The 14,029-nt window shown below is 35.6% G+C and overlaps 1 long non-coding RNA gene across 1 annotated transcript; it reads left to right on the forward strand.

Moving 5' to 3' along the window:
- The first annotated feature begins 1,141 nt into the window (after positions 1 to 1,141).
- LOC133651978 (uncharacterized) lies at positions 1,142 to 12,891 on the forward strand. The gene is made up of 3 exons (XR_009826511.1): positions 1,142 to 1,243; positions 1,347 to 1,457; positions 9,602 to 12,891. It is a non-coding gene; the product is annotated as an uncharacterized LOC133651978 (long non-coding RNA).
- Positions 12,892 to 14,029: the final 1,138 nt, after the last annotated feature.

The raw sequence follows: 14,029 nt of genomic DNA on the forward strand, positions 1-14,029 counted from the left end.
AGTCACCCCCGGACATCAAGCTGGATTCGACCGGGCACACCGCGTCCTAAGGTTACTTTCAAAATAAAGGCACGGTGGAAGAAGTGAGGAGTGTTTCATGTTTGCTCTTCTTGGTTCCTTTTTTGTTTGTTTACGTTAGTTACAATACTAAAGTTTCTGGAAGCCAGGAAGCCTGTTTCCGCCACTAAAAATAAAAATATACCCCTGTTATGAGATAAAAACTCGAAATTACAGAATGACATACAAATTCAAAATGATGAGATAAAAAGTCATAATTATGTCATAATCGTAACTTTTTACTTATAATTTTTACTTTTTCTTACTTTTGATCTCATTGTTATCGCTTTTTATCCTGTAATTTCAACTTTCTTATCTCAAAAATATGACTTTTTATGTTTTGATCATGACGTTTTACTTTTTGTGTCATAATTTCGACTTTTTGACCTCAATTTTTTTTTTTTTTTGTAGCTCATAATTGTGACTTTTTATCTTATAATTTCGATTTTTTTAATCTCAAAATTACGACTTTTTATACTATAATTATGACCTTTTTTTTTTTTTTATCTTAGAATGTTTACTTTTTATTTCATAATTACTTTTTTATCTCATCATTATGGCTTTTTATCTAATAATTTCAACTTTCGTATCTCAAAATTATGACTTTTTATTTTATAATCATGACTTTTTATCTCGTAATTTCGATTTTTTTTCCTCACTCATAATTACGATTTTTAATCTCATATTTACGACCTTTTTTTAAATCTCAGAATTATGACTTTATAATCTCAGAATTCTGACTTTTTATTTCATAATTTTGAAATAAAGTCAAAAATATAATTTTTTTTATCTCATAATTATTTTTTCGCCCTTATAATTTCAACTTTATGTCATGATTATGACTTTATATCTCATAATTACGACTTTGTATAATTTTTACTCTATATTTCATAAGTATTACTTCTTATCTCACAAATTCAAATTCCTTATCTCATAAATTATGATCTTAATCTCATAATTATGATTTACCATTGGGGTATTTTTTTTTAGGGGCGGAAACGGGCTTCCATAAAAACTTGGTTTAGGTATTTTAAATACTCAAGTAAGCACTTCCGATGTGAAGCATTGCCAACTTTACGCAGCTAACGACTCTGGTCTCTAACTCGCAATTAGACGACGTTTTCCCCCTCAAGATGTTACTTGTTTCTAAAAAGAAGACAGGGACCAAATTCAACAAGTTACACATGTGAGTGCAGATGCATTTAAAAAGCCTTTTCCAAGCACATTGTTGTAATAGCAAGCAGTTGTTGTGTTCCAAATGAGCTAAACATGTTTTTTCTTTTCGCTAGCTTGGACAACAACACCTGAACTACCATTAACCTTTTATTGCCACACCGCCCACATTTCACCTGAAAACAATTATTAGAAATAACAGCATGGCGGCGTTGGCCTTCATCCAGGTACGTTTTTTATGAGTTGGTGGTAACCCAGCAAGTGATTATAAACAAGCTGTAGCGTGGCTACATACTGTGTTTAAGTTTGTACTTCTATGCTACAACCTGGCAACTAACTTCTATGTATTTGCCTGTCACTTAATTGAATATTCAAGTGATATGAAAGTATATATTTCAGAATGTCATGTTAAAGTAGTAAGATATTTTTCAGGTGTTTCCAAAGTGCAGCCCGTGGGCCATTTGCGGTCCGCAGCTAATTTTTTAATGGCCTGTGGCACATTCTAAAAATATTATTAAAAATCAAAAATTGGAATAAACAAGCAAATAGGTAACAATTTAACGATAAAAAGTTAATAACAAAGCTGCCATGCAGCCTGTTTTTTTCTTTAAAACAATCGTTGCTAAAAAAAAAAAAAAAGAATCAAAATCAATGCTATGTATTATTGACCTATTCAAGACTCCAATTACTTTACATCAAATATTCCAGTTTGAAATTATTATTGCATATTTTGTTTGCCATGTTAAAAAAACAAAATTTTCTTTGAGAAAAAGGTCATAAAAACAAATAAAAACTTATAATAAATGGATAGATCTCAAGTTGATCTAGAAACATAAGTGTTGAAAGTTTAAAAAAAAAACTGACTTATTTTTAACACCTTTATGAGCGAGGGCCCAAGAATTGTTGTGGATTTTTTTCAAAAACTGTCACTCCTTAAAAAGTATTGAATCAAAACCAATGTTATGAATTATTGACCTAGTCAAGGCTCTAATTACTTCACATCAAATATTCCAGTTTGAAATTATTATTGAATATTTTGTTGGCCATTTAAAAACAACTACATTTTCTTTGAGAAAAAGGGCATAAAAACAAATAAAAACTTATAATAAATGGATATATCTCAAGTTGATCTAGAAACATAAGTGTTGAAAGTTTTAAAAAAACCTGACTTATTTTTAACACCTTTATGAGCGAGGGCCCAAGAATTGTTGTGGATTTTTTTATTTTTTTCAAAAACTGTCACTCCTTAAAAAGTATTGAATCAAAACCAATGTTATGAATTATTGACCTAGTCAAGAGTCTAATTACTTCACATCAAATATTCCAGTTTGAAATTATTATTGAATATTTTGTTGGCCATTTAAAAACAACTACATTTTCTTTGAGAAAAAGTGCATAAAGAACTAATAAAAACTTATAATAAATGGATTGATCTCAAGTTGATCTAGAAACTTAAGTGTTGAAAGTAAAAAAAAAAAAGTACGACTTATGACTAACACAAAGCAATTACTTCACATCAAATATTCCAGTTTGAAATTATTATTGCATACTTTGTTTGCCATATGAAAAAACAAAATTTTGTTTGAGAAAAAGTGCATAAAAAACAAATAAAAAATAATAAAAACTTGTAATAAATGGATAGATCTCAAGTTTATCTAGAAAAGTGTTGAAAGTAAAAAAAAAAAAAAAAAGCATGTCTTATTTTTAACACCTTTATGAGTGCGGGCCCAAGAATTTTAATGGATTTTTTGATTTTTGATTTTTTTCAAAAACTGTCACTCCTTAAAAAATAATAATGAATCAAAATCTATTTTATGAATTATTGAACTATTCAAGGCTCCAATTACTTCACATCAAATATTCCACTTTAAAATTGTTATTGAATATTTTGTATGCCATATAAAAAATTTAAAAATTTTTTTGAGAAAATGTGCGAAAAAACAAATAAAAAAGAATGAAAACTTATAATAAATGGGTAGGTCTCAAGTTGATCAAGAAACGTAAGTGTTGAAAGTAAAAAAAACAAACTATGAATTTCTTTTTTTTCCAATTACTTCACATCAAATATTCCAGTTTGAAATTATTATTGAATATTTTGTGTTTGCCATACAAAAAACATTTTCTTTGAGAAAAATTGCATAAAATATAATAAAAACTTATAATAAATGGGTAGGTCTAAAGTTGATCGAGAAACGTAAGTGTTGAAAGTAAAAAAAAACAACCTATGAATTATTTTTTAACACCTTTATGAGTAAAGGCTCAAGAATTGTAGTGGATTTCATTATAATTTTTTTTTTAAACTGTCACTTCCTAAAAAAATTATAATGAATCAAAAATAAATGTTATGTATAATTGACCTAATCAAAGCTCCAATTACTTCACATCAAATATTCCAGTTTGAAATTAATATTGAATATTTTGTGTTTGCCATATAAAAAATACCAACATTTTCTTTGAGAAAAAGTGCATAAAAACAAATAAAAAATAATGAAAACGTATAATAAATGGATAGATGTCAAGTTGATATAGAAACTTAAGTGTTGAAAGTAAAAAAAAAAGAAAAAAGTATGACTTATTTTTAACACCTTTATGAGCGGGGGCCCAAGAATTTTAGTGGATTTTTTTTTTTTTTTTTTTCAAAAACTGTCACTCCTTAAAAATATTAATGAATCAAAGTCAATGTTATGAATTATTGACTTATTCAAGGCTCCAATTACTTCACATCAAATATTCCAGTTTGAAATTGTTTTTGCATATTTTGTATGCCATATAAAAAAACACAATTTTCGTTTGAGAAAAAGTGCATAAAAACAAATACAAAATAATGAAAACTTATAATAAATGGATAGATCTCAAGTTGATCTAAAAACTTAAGTGTTGAAAGTAAAAAAAAAGAAAAAAGTATGACTTATTTTTAACACTTTTATGATCGGGGGCTAAAGAATTTTAGTTGATTTGAAAACCGTCACTTCCTGAAAAATGATTATGAATCAAAATCAATGTTGTTATGAATGATTGACCTATTCAAGACTCCAATTACTTCCCATCAAATATTCCAGTTTGAAATTATTATTCAATATTTTGTGTTTGCCAGATAAAAAATACCAAAATGTTCTTTGAGAAAAAGTGCATAAAAAACCCAATAAAAAATAATGAAAACTTATAATGAATGGATAGATCTCAAGTTGATCTAGAAACTTAAGTGTTGAAAGTAAAAAAAAAGTTTGACTTATTTGTAACACCTGTATGAGCGGGGGCTAAAAAATTGTGGTAGATTAAAAAACAATTTTTTCAAAAACTGTCACTTACTGAAAAAATTATAACAAATCAAAATCAAAGTTATGAATTATTGACCTAATTATTTCTCCAATTACTTCACATGAAATATTCCACTAAAAATTTTTTTAGGAGGGCGGGGGATATTGCATATTTTGTGTTTTTGCCATAAAAAACAGGGTTTTCTTTGACAAAAAGGGCATAAAACATAAATAACAAATACTATATATCAATAGATAGAAGTTGTTTAAGAGCAGGGGTGTCAAAGTCGGGATGACATTTGATTAGTATTAGTACCGGCCCGCAGGCCACAGCCGCCTGCTGCTGTTTTGCACGCACCAATACTCCATCAGTGTTGGCGCTATGAATTCTCAAAATGGGGTCCCAGGGACCCCATCAAGTCATAAAAATGGGGTCCCACAGTATATTTTTGCTGTCCCACTTTTTTGTAAGCGTTTTGAAAACAAATGATAAATGTATGCATTATCCTGTTATATCTCGCATTCTATATTGTATTTTGGAAAAAGGTTGTCATAAACGTTACTTGATTCATTAAAGAAATAATACAAAAGAAGACAAATTTTTATGCACATGTAAATTTATTCAGTTATAAACATCCCTTCACTTTCTTCTTTCCTTCGTGGATCTAAACTTTACCGCTGCTGGTATTTTTTTCTATATTTTTATTGTAATATTTTCAGAATGTGTTTGTTCTATTTTTGGCCAAAGTAAGACAAATAAAACAATCTGAAGTTGTCTTTATTGTTTAGTTTTAATGCCATGATTTTAATAGTCCGGCCCGCGTGTGCGCAGATTTTCCTCCATGTGTCCCCTGTGCTAAAATGAGTTTGACACCCCTGATCTAGAAATTTAAGCATTGAATAATAATAAAAAATAAATAAATACTGTATGACTAATTTTTAACCTTTTCATGACTGAGGCCCTCTTGGTCCCCAGAATCAAACTTGAGGGGAGCCCTCAAGGTTGAATAAAATATAATTCATTGGTTTTAAAAATGAAAAATATCAAAATGGCCAACCGCATGCTTCAAGTTTTCAGTGTGCGGCCCTCAGTGGAAAAAGTTTGGACACCCCTGATATAGTTGTAGCATTTAAGAAATGTATGTTCAAGATGTAACACGCTGAAGTCAAACTGATAACCCCCCCCGTGACTTACATTTTCTGAATACAATACCACATATAATCCTCGACTTCCCCAACGTTGCCCAGGTTTTAACGCGGAACGTAAAACACTCAACAGACGGCTCCAACTTCAAGCCAGACAGCCGCCAGTCGCAATTAAGCGACTGTTGGTTTTTGGGGAATGTAACGCCGACGGGAATACAAATGCGCTCCAGGAAGAAGATTTACATTCTGCAGCAGAGTCCGACATTCTGATTCATGTTTGGTATTCGTCATTGTAGTGGAGCCACAGGCGGCGTGACAGAAGCATTGATCTCCAGCCAGAGCTTCTTAAAATTGCATCATCTCCACCATGGAATATTTACTCAAATCAGTGGAGAAGATCACAGAATGTAATCAGATAGGTCTTTAGAGCAGGGGGCCTCAAACTCGCAGCCCGGGGCCCATATTTTCTGACCCTCAACTTAACTTCATAGCTTAGTAACGCACTCACTATTCACTATAGCCACAACTTTTTGAGCTATGTATAGCGGGATGAAAGAAATGGAATGAACCCTCTTGTCAGTCATCCACTGTCTTCGTCTCTGTTGGTGGAGGCGGTGACTTGATCATACACACATACAAGTTGACGCTTGTCACGTAAATGTAAGACAAAATAGTGGAAATGATAAAACACAGTCATTCGTTCCTTATCCCATTTCGGACTTTTCCTGAACCTAAAAATCAGTCCACAACGTTTTGAGCTATGTATAGCGCAGAGCTGGGCAAATATCTTGACTTGGGGGGCCACATTGAGAGAAAAAATGTGTCTGGGGGGGCCAATGTGTATGTGCGTATAAATTATATTGAAACATTTAGCTGCAAAAATCTGCTGTACAGTGTGTGTTTGGGTCCCTTTTTTTCCAGGAACACTAATACCAAAAGTCACAATGTGAAAAGAATTCTAAAAAAACAGACCACCTCAAAAAAATGGAATGGAATTTTACATTTTTTTACTGAAAGGGACACCCAAAATGTACATTAAAATAAAGAAAGTGGGATTTACAATAACGACTATGAACAATAAAATACTGAAAATTAACAACATATGAACATCGCTCCTCTTTTACTTCTCAGACCAGATCTTCGATAGACATCTTTTACAATCAAGCAAAACACAACAAAAATGTAACAAACAAAAGCAAAAGCAAAATATGAATGCAAAGGGTAATAAACACCTACGATATGATGTATTGTCACTTTTATGCAGAAACGTTTGTTGTAAAAACTTGCCTCCGCATCTGTTCCTGACACATGCGTTTCAGGCTCTGAAAACAAACCCCGCCCACTCTGCTTTGTTCCTCGTCTGAGCTGCTGTGACGTAGATCAGTGGTCCCCAACCTTTTTGTAGCTGCGGACCGGTCAACGCTTGAAATTTTGTCCCACGGACCGGGGGGGTGGGGGGGAGATTTTTTTTTCTTTCTATTTTTAATTTTTTTTTTTTCATAAAGAAATACAATCATGTGTGCTTACGGACTGTATAGGTCTGGTATAGCGGAATGAAAGAAATGGAGTGAACCCTCTTGTCTGTTTCCAGTATCTTTGTTTCCGCGGGGCTGCTAGCATACACACGCACAGATCAACAGTATTTTAGCGTTGAAAGTAAAGAATTGGTTTATATCTGACATATTTTTAACATTTACATGACCTTTTGGGTCCCCGGGACCTTTAACATTCACCAAAGTTGAGGGGAGCACTAATGGTTACAATAAATATTGTATTGGTTTTGAAAATGAAAATGATAAAAAAGGCCCTTGCATGCTTTCATTTTTCAGTCGGCGGCCTTCAGTGGAAACAGAGCCCTAAATTGTGTTGTGGGCCGCACTTTGACACCGCTAAGGTGTATGGCTGGAGCGTCCAAAGTGCGGCACGCAGGCCATTTGCAGATATATTTTTAAAGGCCCGTGGCAAATTTTAAAAATACTTTTACATAATAAAGTGGAACAAAGGAGCGAACGAGAAAATATTTATATATTGACACTAATAACACAAAACTGTTATTTTGTCAGTTTTTTGCTTGAAAACTGGCATTGCTCCAAAAAAAATCTGAAGACCTGAAGTTGATCTAGAGGTTTAAGCGTGGAGAGTAAAAATAATTATATATATATATATATATATATATATATATATATATATATATATATATATATATATATATATATATATATGTATATATATGTATGTGTGGGAAAAAATCACAAGACTATTTTTTCCCACACATACATATTACGCTCTACCACGGAATCGAGCACTATTTTTTTTGCATAATCTAATTAAGACTATATATATATATATATATATATATTTATATATATATATATATATGATTTATTTTTAACACTTCATATATATACTTTATATATATACACTACCGTTCAAAAGTTTGGGGTCACCCAAACAATTTTGTGGAATAGCCTTCATTTGTAAGAACAAGAATAGACTGTCGAGTTTCAGATGAAAGTTCTCTTTTTCTGGCCATTTTGAGCGTTTAATTGACCCCACAAATGTGATGCTCCAGAAACTCAATCTGCTCAAAGGAAGGTCAGTTTTGTAGCTTCTGTAACGAGCTAAACTGTTTTCAGATGTGTGAACATGATTGCACAAGGGTTTTCTAATCATCAATTAGCCTTCTGAGCCAATGAGCAAACACATTGTACCATTAGAACACTGGAGTGATAGTTGCTGGAAATGGGCCTCTATACACCTATGTAGATATTGCACCAAAAACCAGACATTTGCAGCTAGAATAGTCATTTACCACATTAGCAATGTATAGAGTGTATTTCTTTAAAGTTAAGACTAGTTTAAAGTTATCTTAATTGAAAAGTACAGTGCTTTTCCTTCAAAAATAAGGACATTTCAATGTGACCCCAAACTTTTGAACGGTAGTATATATATATATATATATATATATATATATATATATATATATATATATATATATATATGATTTATTTTTAACACTTTTATGAGTAGGGGCCTTTTGGATCCCCAAGATTTTTAGTCAGATTTTTTTTTTTTTAATTGTCATTGTTCGAAAAACAATATTGAACTAAAAGCAATGTTGTTATGAATTATTGATCTATTTAAGGCTGCAGTTACTTCACATGAAATATTCCAATTTTAATACTTTGTGGGTGAAAATATTACATATTTGCAATCAATCAATCAATCAAAGTTTACTTATACAGCCCTAAATCACGAGTGTCTCAAAGGGCTGCACAAGCCACAACGACATCCTTGGCCCGAAAATAATATGTTACAGTAATCGAGACGAGACGTAACATAATTTTGTGTTTTTGCCAAATAAAAAAGTTTTCTTTGATAAAAAGGGCCTAAAACATTTTTAAAAATGTCAACAGATAGATCGGAAGTTGATCTACAGTATTTTAGAATTAAAAGTAAAAAATTGCTTTATATCTGACAGGTTATTAACATTTTAATGACTCAGACCCTTTTGGGTCCCGGGACCTTTAACGTTAACCAAAATTTAGTGGCGCACTAATGGTTACAATAAATATTGTAGTAGTTTTGAAAATTTAAATGAAAATGATCAAAACGGCCCCTGCATGCTTTAATTTTTCAGTATTTGGCCCTCAGTGGAAAAAGTTTGGACACCCCTGGTCTATGGTACCATAGTCTTGGATCATTATAGCTGCTAATAAAAGTAAATGTAGTCCCGTGGTTAAAACTTTATTCTGAAGTGACTACTTTGTGCGGCCCAGCCTTCCCTCCAGTGGCCCCCAGGTAAATTGAGTGTGAGACCCCAGCTTTAGAGTGAAGGCTTTGTTGTGTCGATGTTCTAAACGTAAAGTCCACCTTGTCCCAACTTGCCCTGCGTGTACTTCCACACATGCGTCCTACACATGTGTGCCCTCTTGTTTGCTGCTGCTCATGTGTGTCTGTTTGTGTAGCGAGCGCAGACGAGGAGAAGATGCGACTCCTCCACTCGGGTCCGGGACACAATGGCAGACGCCCCAGACGGTTCATCGGGTCCTCAGAGCAGATAAGTGATCCGTTCACACACCAGGGGAGGGTTCAGTGCTTTTGACCCGCCAGAACAGTGCGTCCGCTGGGCCTCCCCACCTTGAATGGCCTTGTTGAAAAGCGGGGCCATAAATTGTCGGATGAGCCGAGCGGGGGGGGGATGAGGCGTCCCCCTCCCCGCCTCATCCCACCTCCGCCGGCCCACTCCTCGCTCGCTCACATGCTATCTCTTTCCTCCACTCACCGAGCGGTGGTTTCCATCTCAGCCAGCCTCTTGTCCCACCTGCATGTTTAAAAAGATGAAAGGATAAGCCAAAAGAATGGGCACAAAGGCGGCGAGGCTTGTGTTACAAGGCTGGTCCTCAGAGAGCGCCCATGAAAGACTTCGGGGATGGGAGAAGACACGGACACCGAAAGGGACGGGGGATGATGAAAAGACGTTTGTCAAACCTCTGCGCCGCCGAAACAGGTCATCTGTGTGTAGAGCGGAGGGACCAAAGTGCAGTGGATGAGCTGTTGAACACTAAAAACTGAAACATAATGAGTATCTAAACCAGGAAAATGTAGAAAAATATTTTAGAGCTGGGATTCCAGCTACTTAAGACCCTAACATACCCAGTAATCAAAGCAAACGTCCACCAGGTCTGTGCGCAAAAGCTCAAATTTTATGAGCGCTCAGACTCTGGTATGTCACACTGCTCCGTGTGACCCGATGGGCTCTGAATCTTTGGGCACAACACGATTCGACTCGATTCTTAGGGGTAACGATTAGATTCAGAATCAATTCTCGTTTCAAAATCAATACTTTTTTAATAACATTGGATGACAGTTCTATGATTAACTACATTCCTCCATAATATAGATAAGCAGTTCTGATCAATTTCTATATTACTTAAAAGAAAACTGGTTTTGTTTAATAAAATTATACCCAAACATTTAATAAAGTCAAATACAAATAAGGCAACAAGAGAAGTATCCAACACTTCCCTTTTTTCTAAAGTAAATCTGTACAGCAGATGTGATCATCTACATCAACAATGTGATTTGCCTGAATGTCTGGACAGAACAGATTGGCGGTGGAGGGAAATCGATTTTTGATCGCGATTAATCTGAAAACATTTTTTTTCTTACGCCCGTCTAAATTATGCCACCAAAGCTTACTGTAAAACTAAAATTGTATGAATGAAATGTTTTCCCCTAAAGATGGGATTATGGCTCTTTGAAGGGAGCCAGATGTTCAAAAGACTGGCTCTTTATTATACTTACTTTTTTTTAACTGTTTTTTTTTCTATCAAGGAAACAATCAATATTAACAGTTACTAGGGGTGTCATAAAAAAATTATTTTCAAATTAATTGTGATTCTTATTTGTAACAATTCTTAATTGTGAAAAAAATATATATATATTTTATTTTTTGGGGGAAACGGACTGTGACTTATTTTCTACTCCCGTCGGGCTGCACGCACGTGCAGAGTGGGCAATCGCAGACGCTAAATTCGCATGTGCATAAAAAACGAACAGCTCACAACCAGGAATCGGTTCTCATCGTTTACTTAAAAGAGCCTTTCAAAAGACTGGATTTGTTCGCGAAAGCCACATCTCTATTTTACACGACTCACCTCTGAGACAATTCCCAAAACAGTTGACGAACTTGACGGACCTCCTCGAACTAGCTGCAACGTTATGGATGAGGTTCTAGTTGACCCGAGTTCTGAACTGGATCACTCTTCCGTGCACGGCTGTGGCCATATCTGTGTAGCACGCCTGGCTGAGCCCTGAAGAAGATCTCTATGACTATCTGTTGGCTTCTTGATAGACTGGACATTAATTCAATAATTTTACTCACTCAACATCACTTGCATTTCCTTTAGAAGGGGGGTCCCTACATCTGCGGCCCCTTTTTAGAGTCTCTTTTTTTTCCCCCCACTGGGGTCTGTTGAGTTTTTCCTTGGGGTTTAGACCAGAGGATGTCTTTGTGAGTTTAAACCCTTTGAGACACCTGTGATAAATATATTTTGATTAATTGATTGATGATTGTGCTCAGAGCAGCTAGTAGCCAGTACTGCTCACCAACATTGCTCCCCTACCTCATCACTTGTGGCCATCTCTTTAGTTCACTGCTTTGCAGAACGAGCAGGTCGAGCAGCTCCACTTTCTTGTTGTCAGTTCAGGGCGCCGTGACAAAAAAATTTAAATGCTGAGGGATTGTGGGAAATGTAGTGTTGCACAGAAATTTCACAGGAAACTACAACACGGTAGCACTCGTGACTATGGAAGCTCTGATGACTGCGGACGTTCCGCACGGAGTATGCTGCGTCCACAGTATGCTGGAGTCTGTGGGTACCTTAAAGGCCTACTGAAATGAAATTTTTCTATTTAAACGGGGATAGCAGATCCATTCTATGTGTCATACTTGATCATTTCGCGATATTGCCATATTTTTGCTGAAAGGATTTAGTATAGTACAACGACGATAAAGTTCGCAACTTTTGGTCTCTGATAAAAAAAAAACCTTGCCCCTACTGGAAGTAGCGTGACGACACCGGAGGAAGGACTGCTCATATTTTCCTATTGTTTACACCAGCAGCGAGAGAGATTCGGAACGAGAAAGCGACGATTACCCCATTAATTTGAGTGAGGATGAAAGATTCGTGGATGAGGAACGTGAAAGTGAAGGACGAGCGTGCAGTGCAGAACGTATCTTTTTTCGCTCTGACCGTAACTTAGGTACAAGGGTTCATTGGATTCCACACTGTCTCCTTTTTCTATTGTGGATCACGGATTTGTATTTTAAACCACCTCGGATACTATATCCTCTTGAAAATGAGAGTCGAGAACGCGAAATGGACATTCACAGTGACTTTTATCTCCACGACAATACATAGGTGAAGCTCTTTAGCTACGGAGCTAACGTGATAGCATCGGGCTTTACTGCATATAGAAACAAAACAAATAAGTCCCTGACTGGAAGGATAGACAGAAGATCAACATTACTACCAAACTCTGGACATGTAAATAAACGGTTAATGCTTTCCAGCTTGGCGAAGCTTAATAATGCTGTTGCTAACGACGCCATTGAAGCTAACTAGCTACGGAACCTCGACAGAGCTATGCTAAAAATATTAGCTCTGCACCTATGCCAGCTCTCATCTGCTCATCACGACCCGTGCTTACCTGCGTTCCAGCGATCGACGGTACGACGAAGGACTTCACCCGATCACCGATGCGGTTGGCGGCCCGGAGACGCAGGAAGTCAAGGTGAGGTCGTTCGGCTAGCGCGTCTGCTATCCTCAAAGTGCTCCTGGTTGTGTTGCTGTAGTCCGCCGCTAATACACCGATCGCACCTACAGCTTTCTTCTTTGCAGTCTCCATTGTTCATTAAACAAATTGCAAAAGATTCACCAACACAGATGTCCAGAATACTGTGGAATTTTGAAATGAAAACCGAGCTTTTTGTATTGGATTCTATGGGCTCCGAATACTTCCGCTTCCACTGTTGACGTCACGCGCAAACGTCATCATATCGAAAAGTTTTCAGCCGGAAGTTTGCCGGGAAATTTAAAATTGCACTTTATAAGTTAACCCGGCCGTATTGGCATGTGTTGCAATGTTAAGATTTCATCATTGATATATAAACTATCAGACTGCGTGGTCGGTAGTAGTGGGTTTCAGTAGACCTTTAAAGTCTGAACCATCAAAGTCAAAGCTATGACAGATTTAACCTAAGCACAGGTGATCTGGTTACAATCAAATAAGTATTTTTATTGAGTTACACCACGCTGATTGAAATGATAATGAAAGAAATTGACTAAGACCACAGGCCAGTCCTTTTTTAACAATGAACTCACACAGACAAACTCCCAGTTCAACCAAGTCCAAAGCCCTGAAGATTGGAAGCCTTGAAAAACGCTAATGACGCCTGACAAATAGTCAAATTTGATCGTCCCCTCAATTTGCGCTCCGCTAGAGCCTAAAGGTTGGTACGACTATGTACACATAAAAGTTTTCTAAATCTAAAAAAACTTTTCATCTGTTACAAACCTCACACATAAAGATAGATCAGGCATTGAGCAGTTTTGATCTTTATGTGTGGGGTGTGCTACGGTACGGTAATATCAACACAACACACCACACACAAAACAGTTCTGTCCCCCATCAACAAGCCAGAATTTGGGTCCTCAATGCCTGGTGTGAACAAACGGGATAGAACAAAATCTAAGAAGAACAACCACAGTAACCATCATAGCAAGGACCAGAAAAACGGGCATTATAGAAGAGGACATACGAGGGGAGGGAATAGTGATGGTCATGGGACTAGTTTTAAAAGAAAAATCCTGAACTAAAACAAAAAAAAT

This window comes from Entelurus aequoreus, linkage group LG06, assembly GCF_033978785.1.
Source record: "Entelurus aequoreus isolate RoL-2023_Sb linkage group LG06, RoL_Eaeq_v1.1, whole genome shotgun sequence".
Lineage (NCBI taxonomy): Eukaryota > Metazoa > Chordata > Actinopteri > Syngnathiformes > Syngnathidae > Entelurus > Entelurus aequoreus.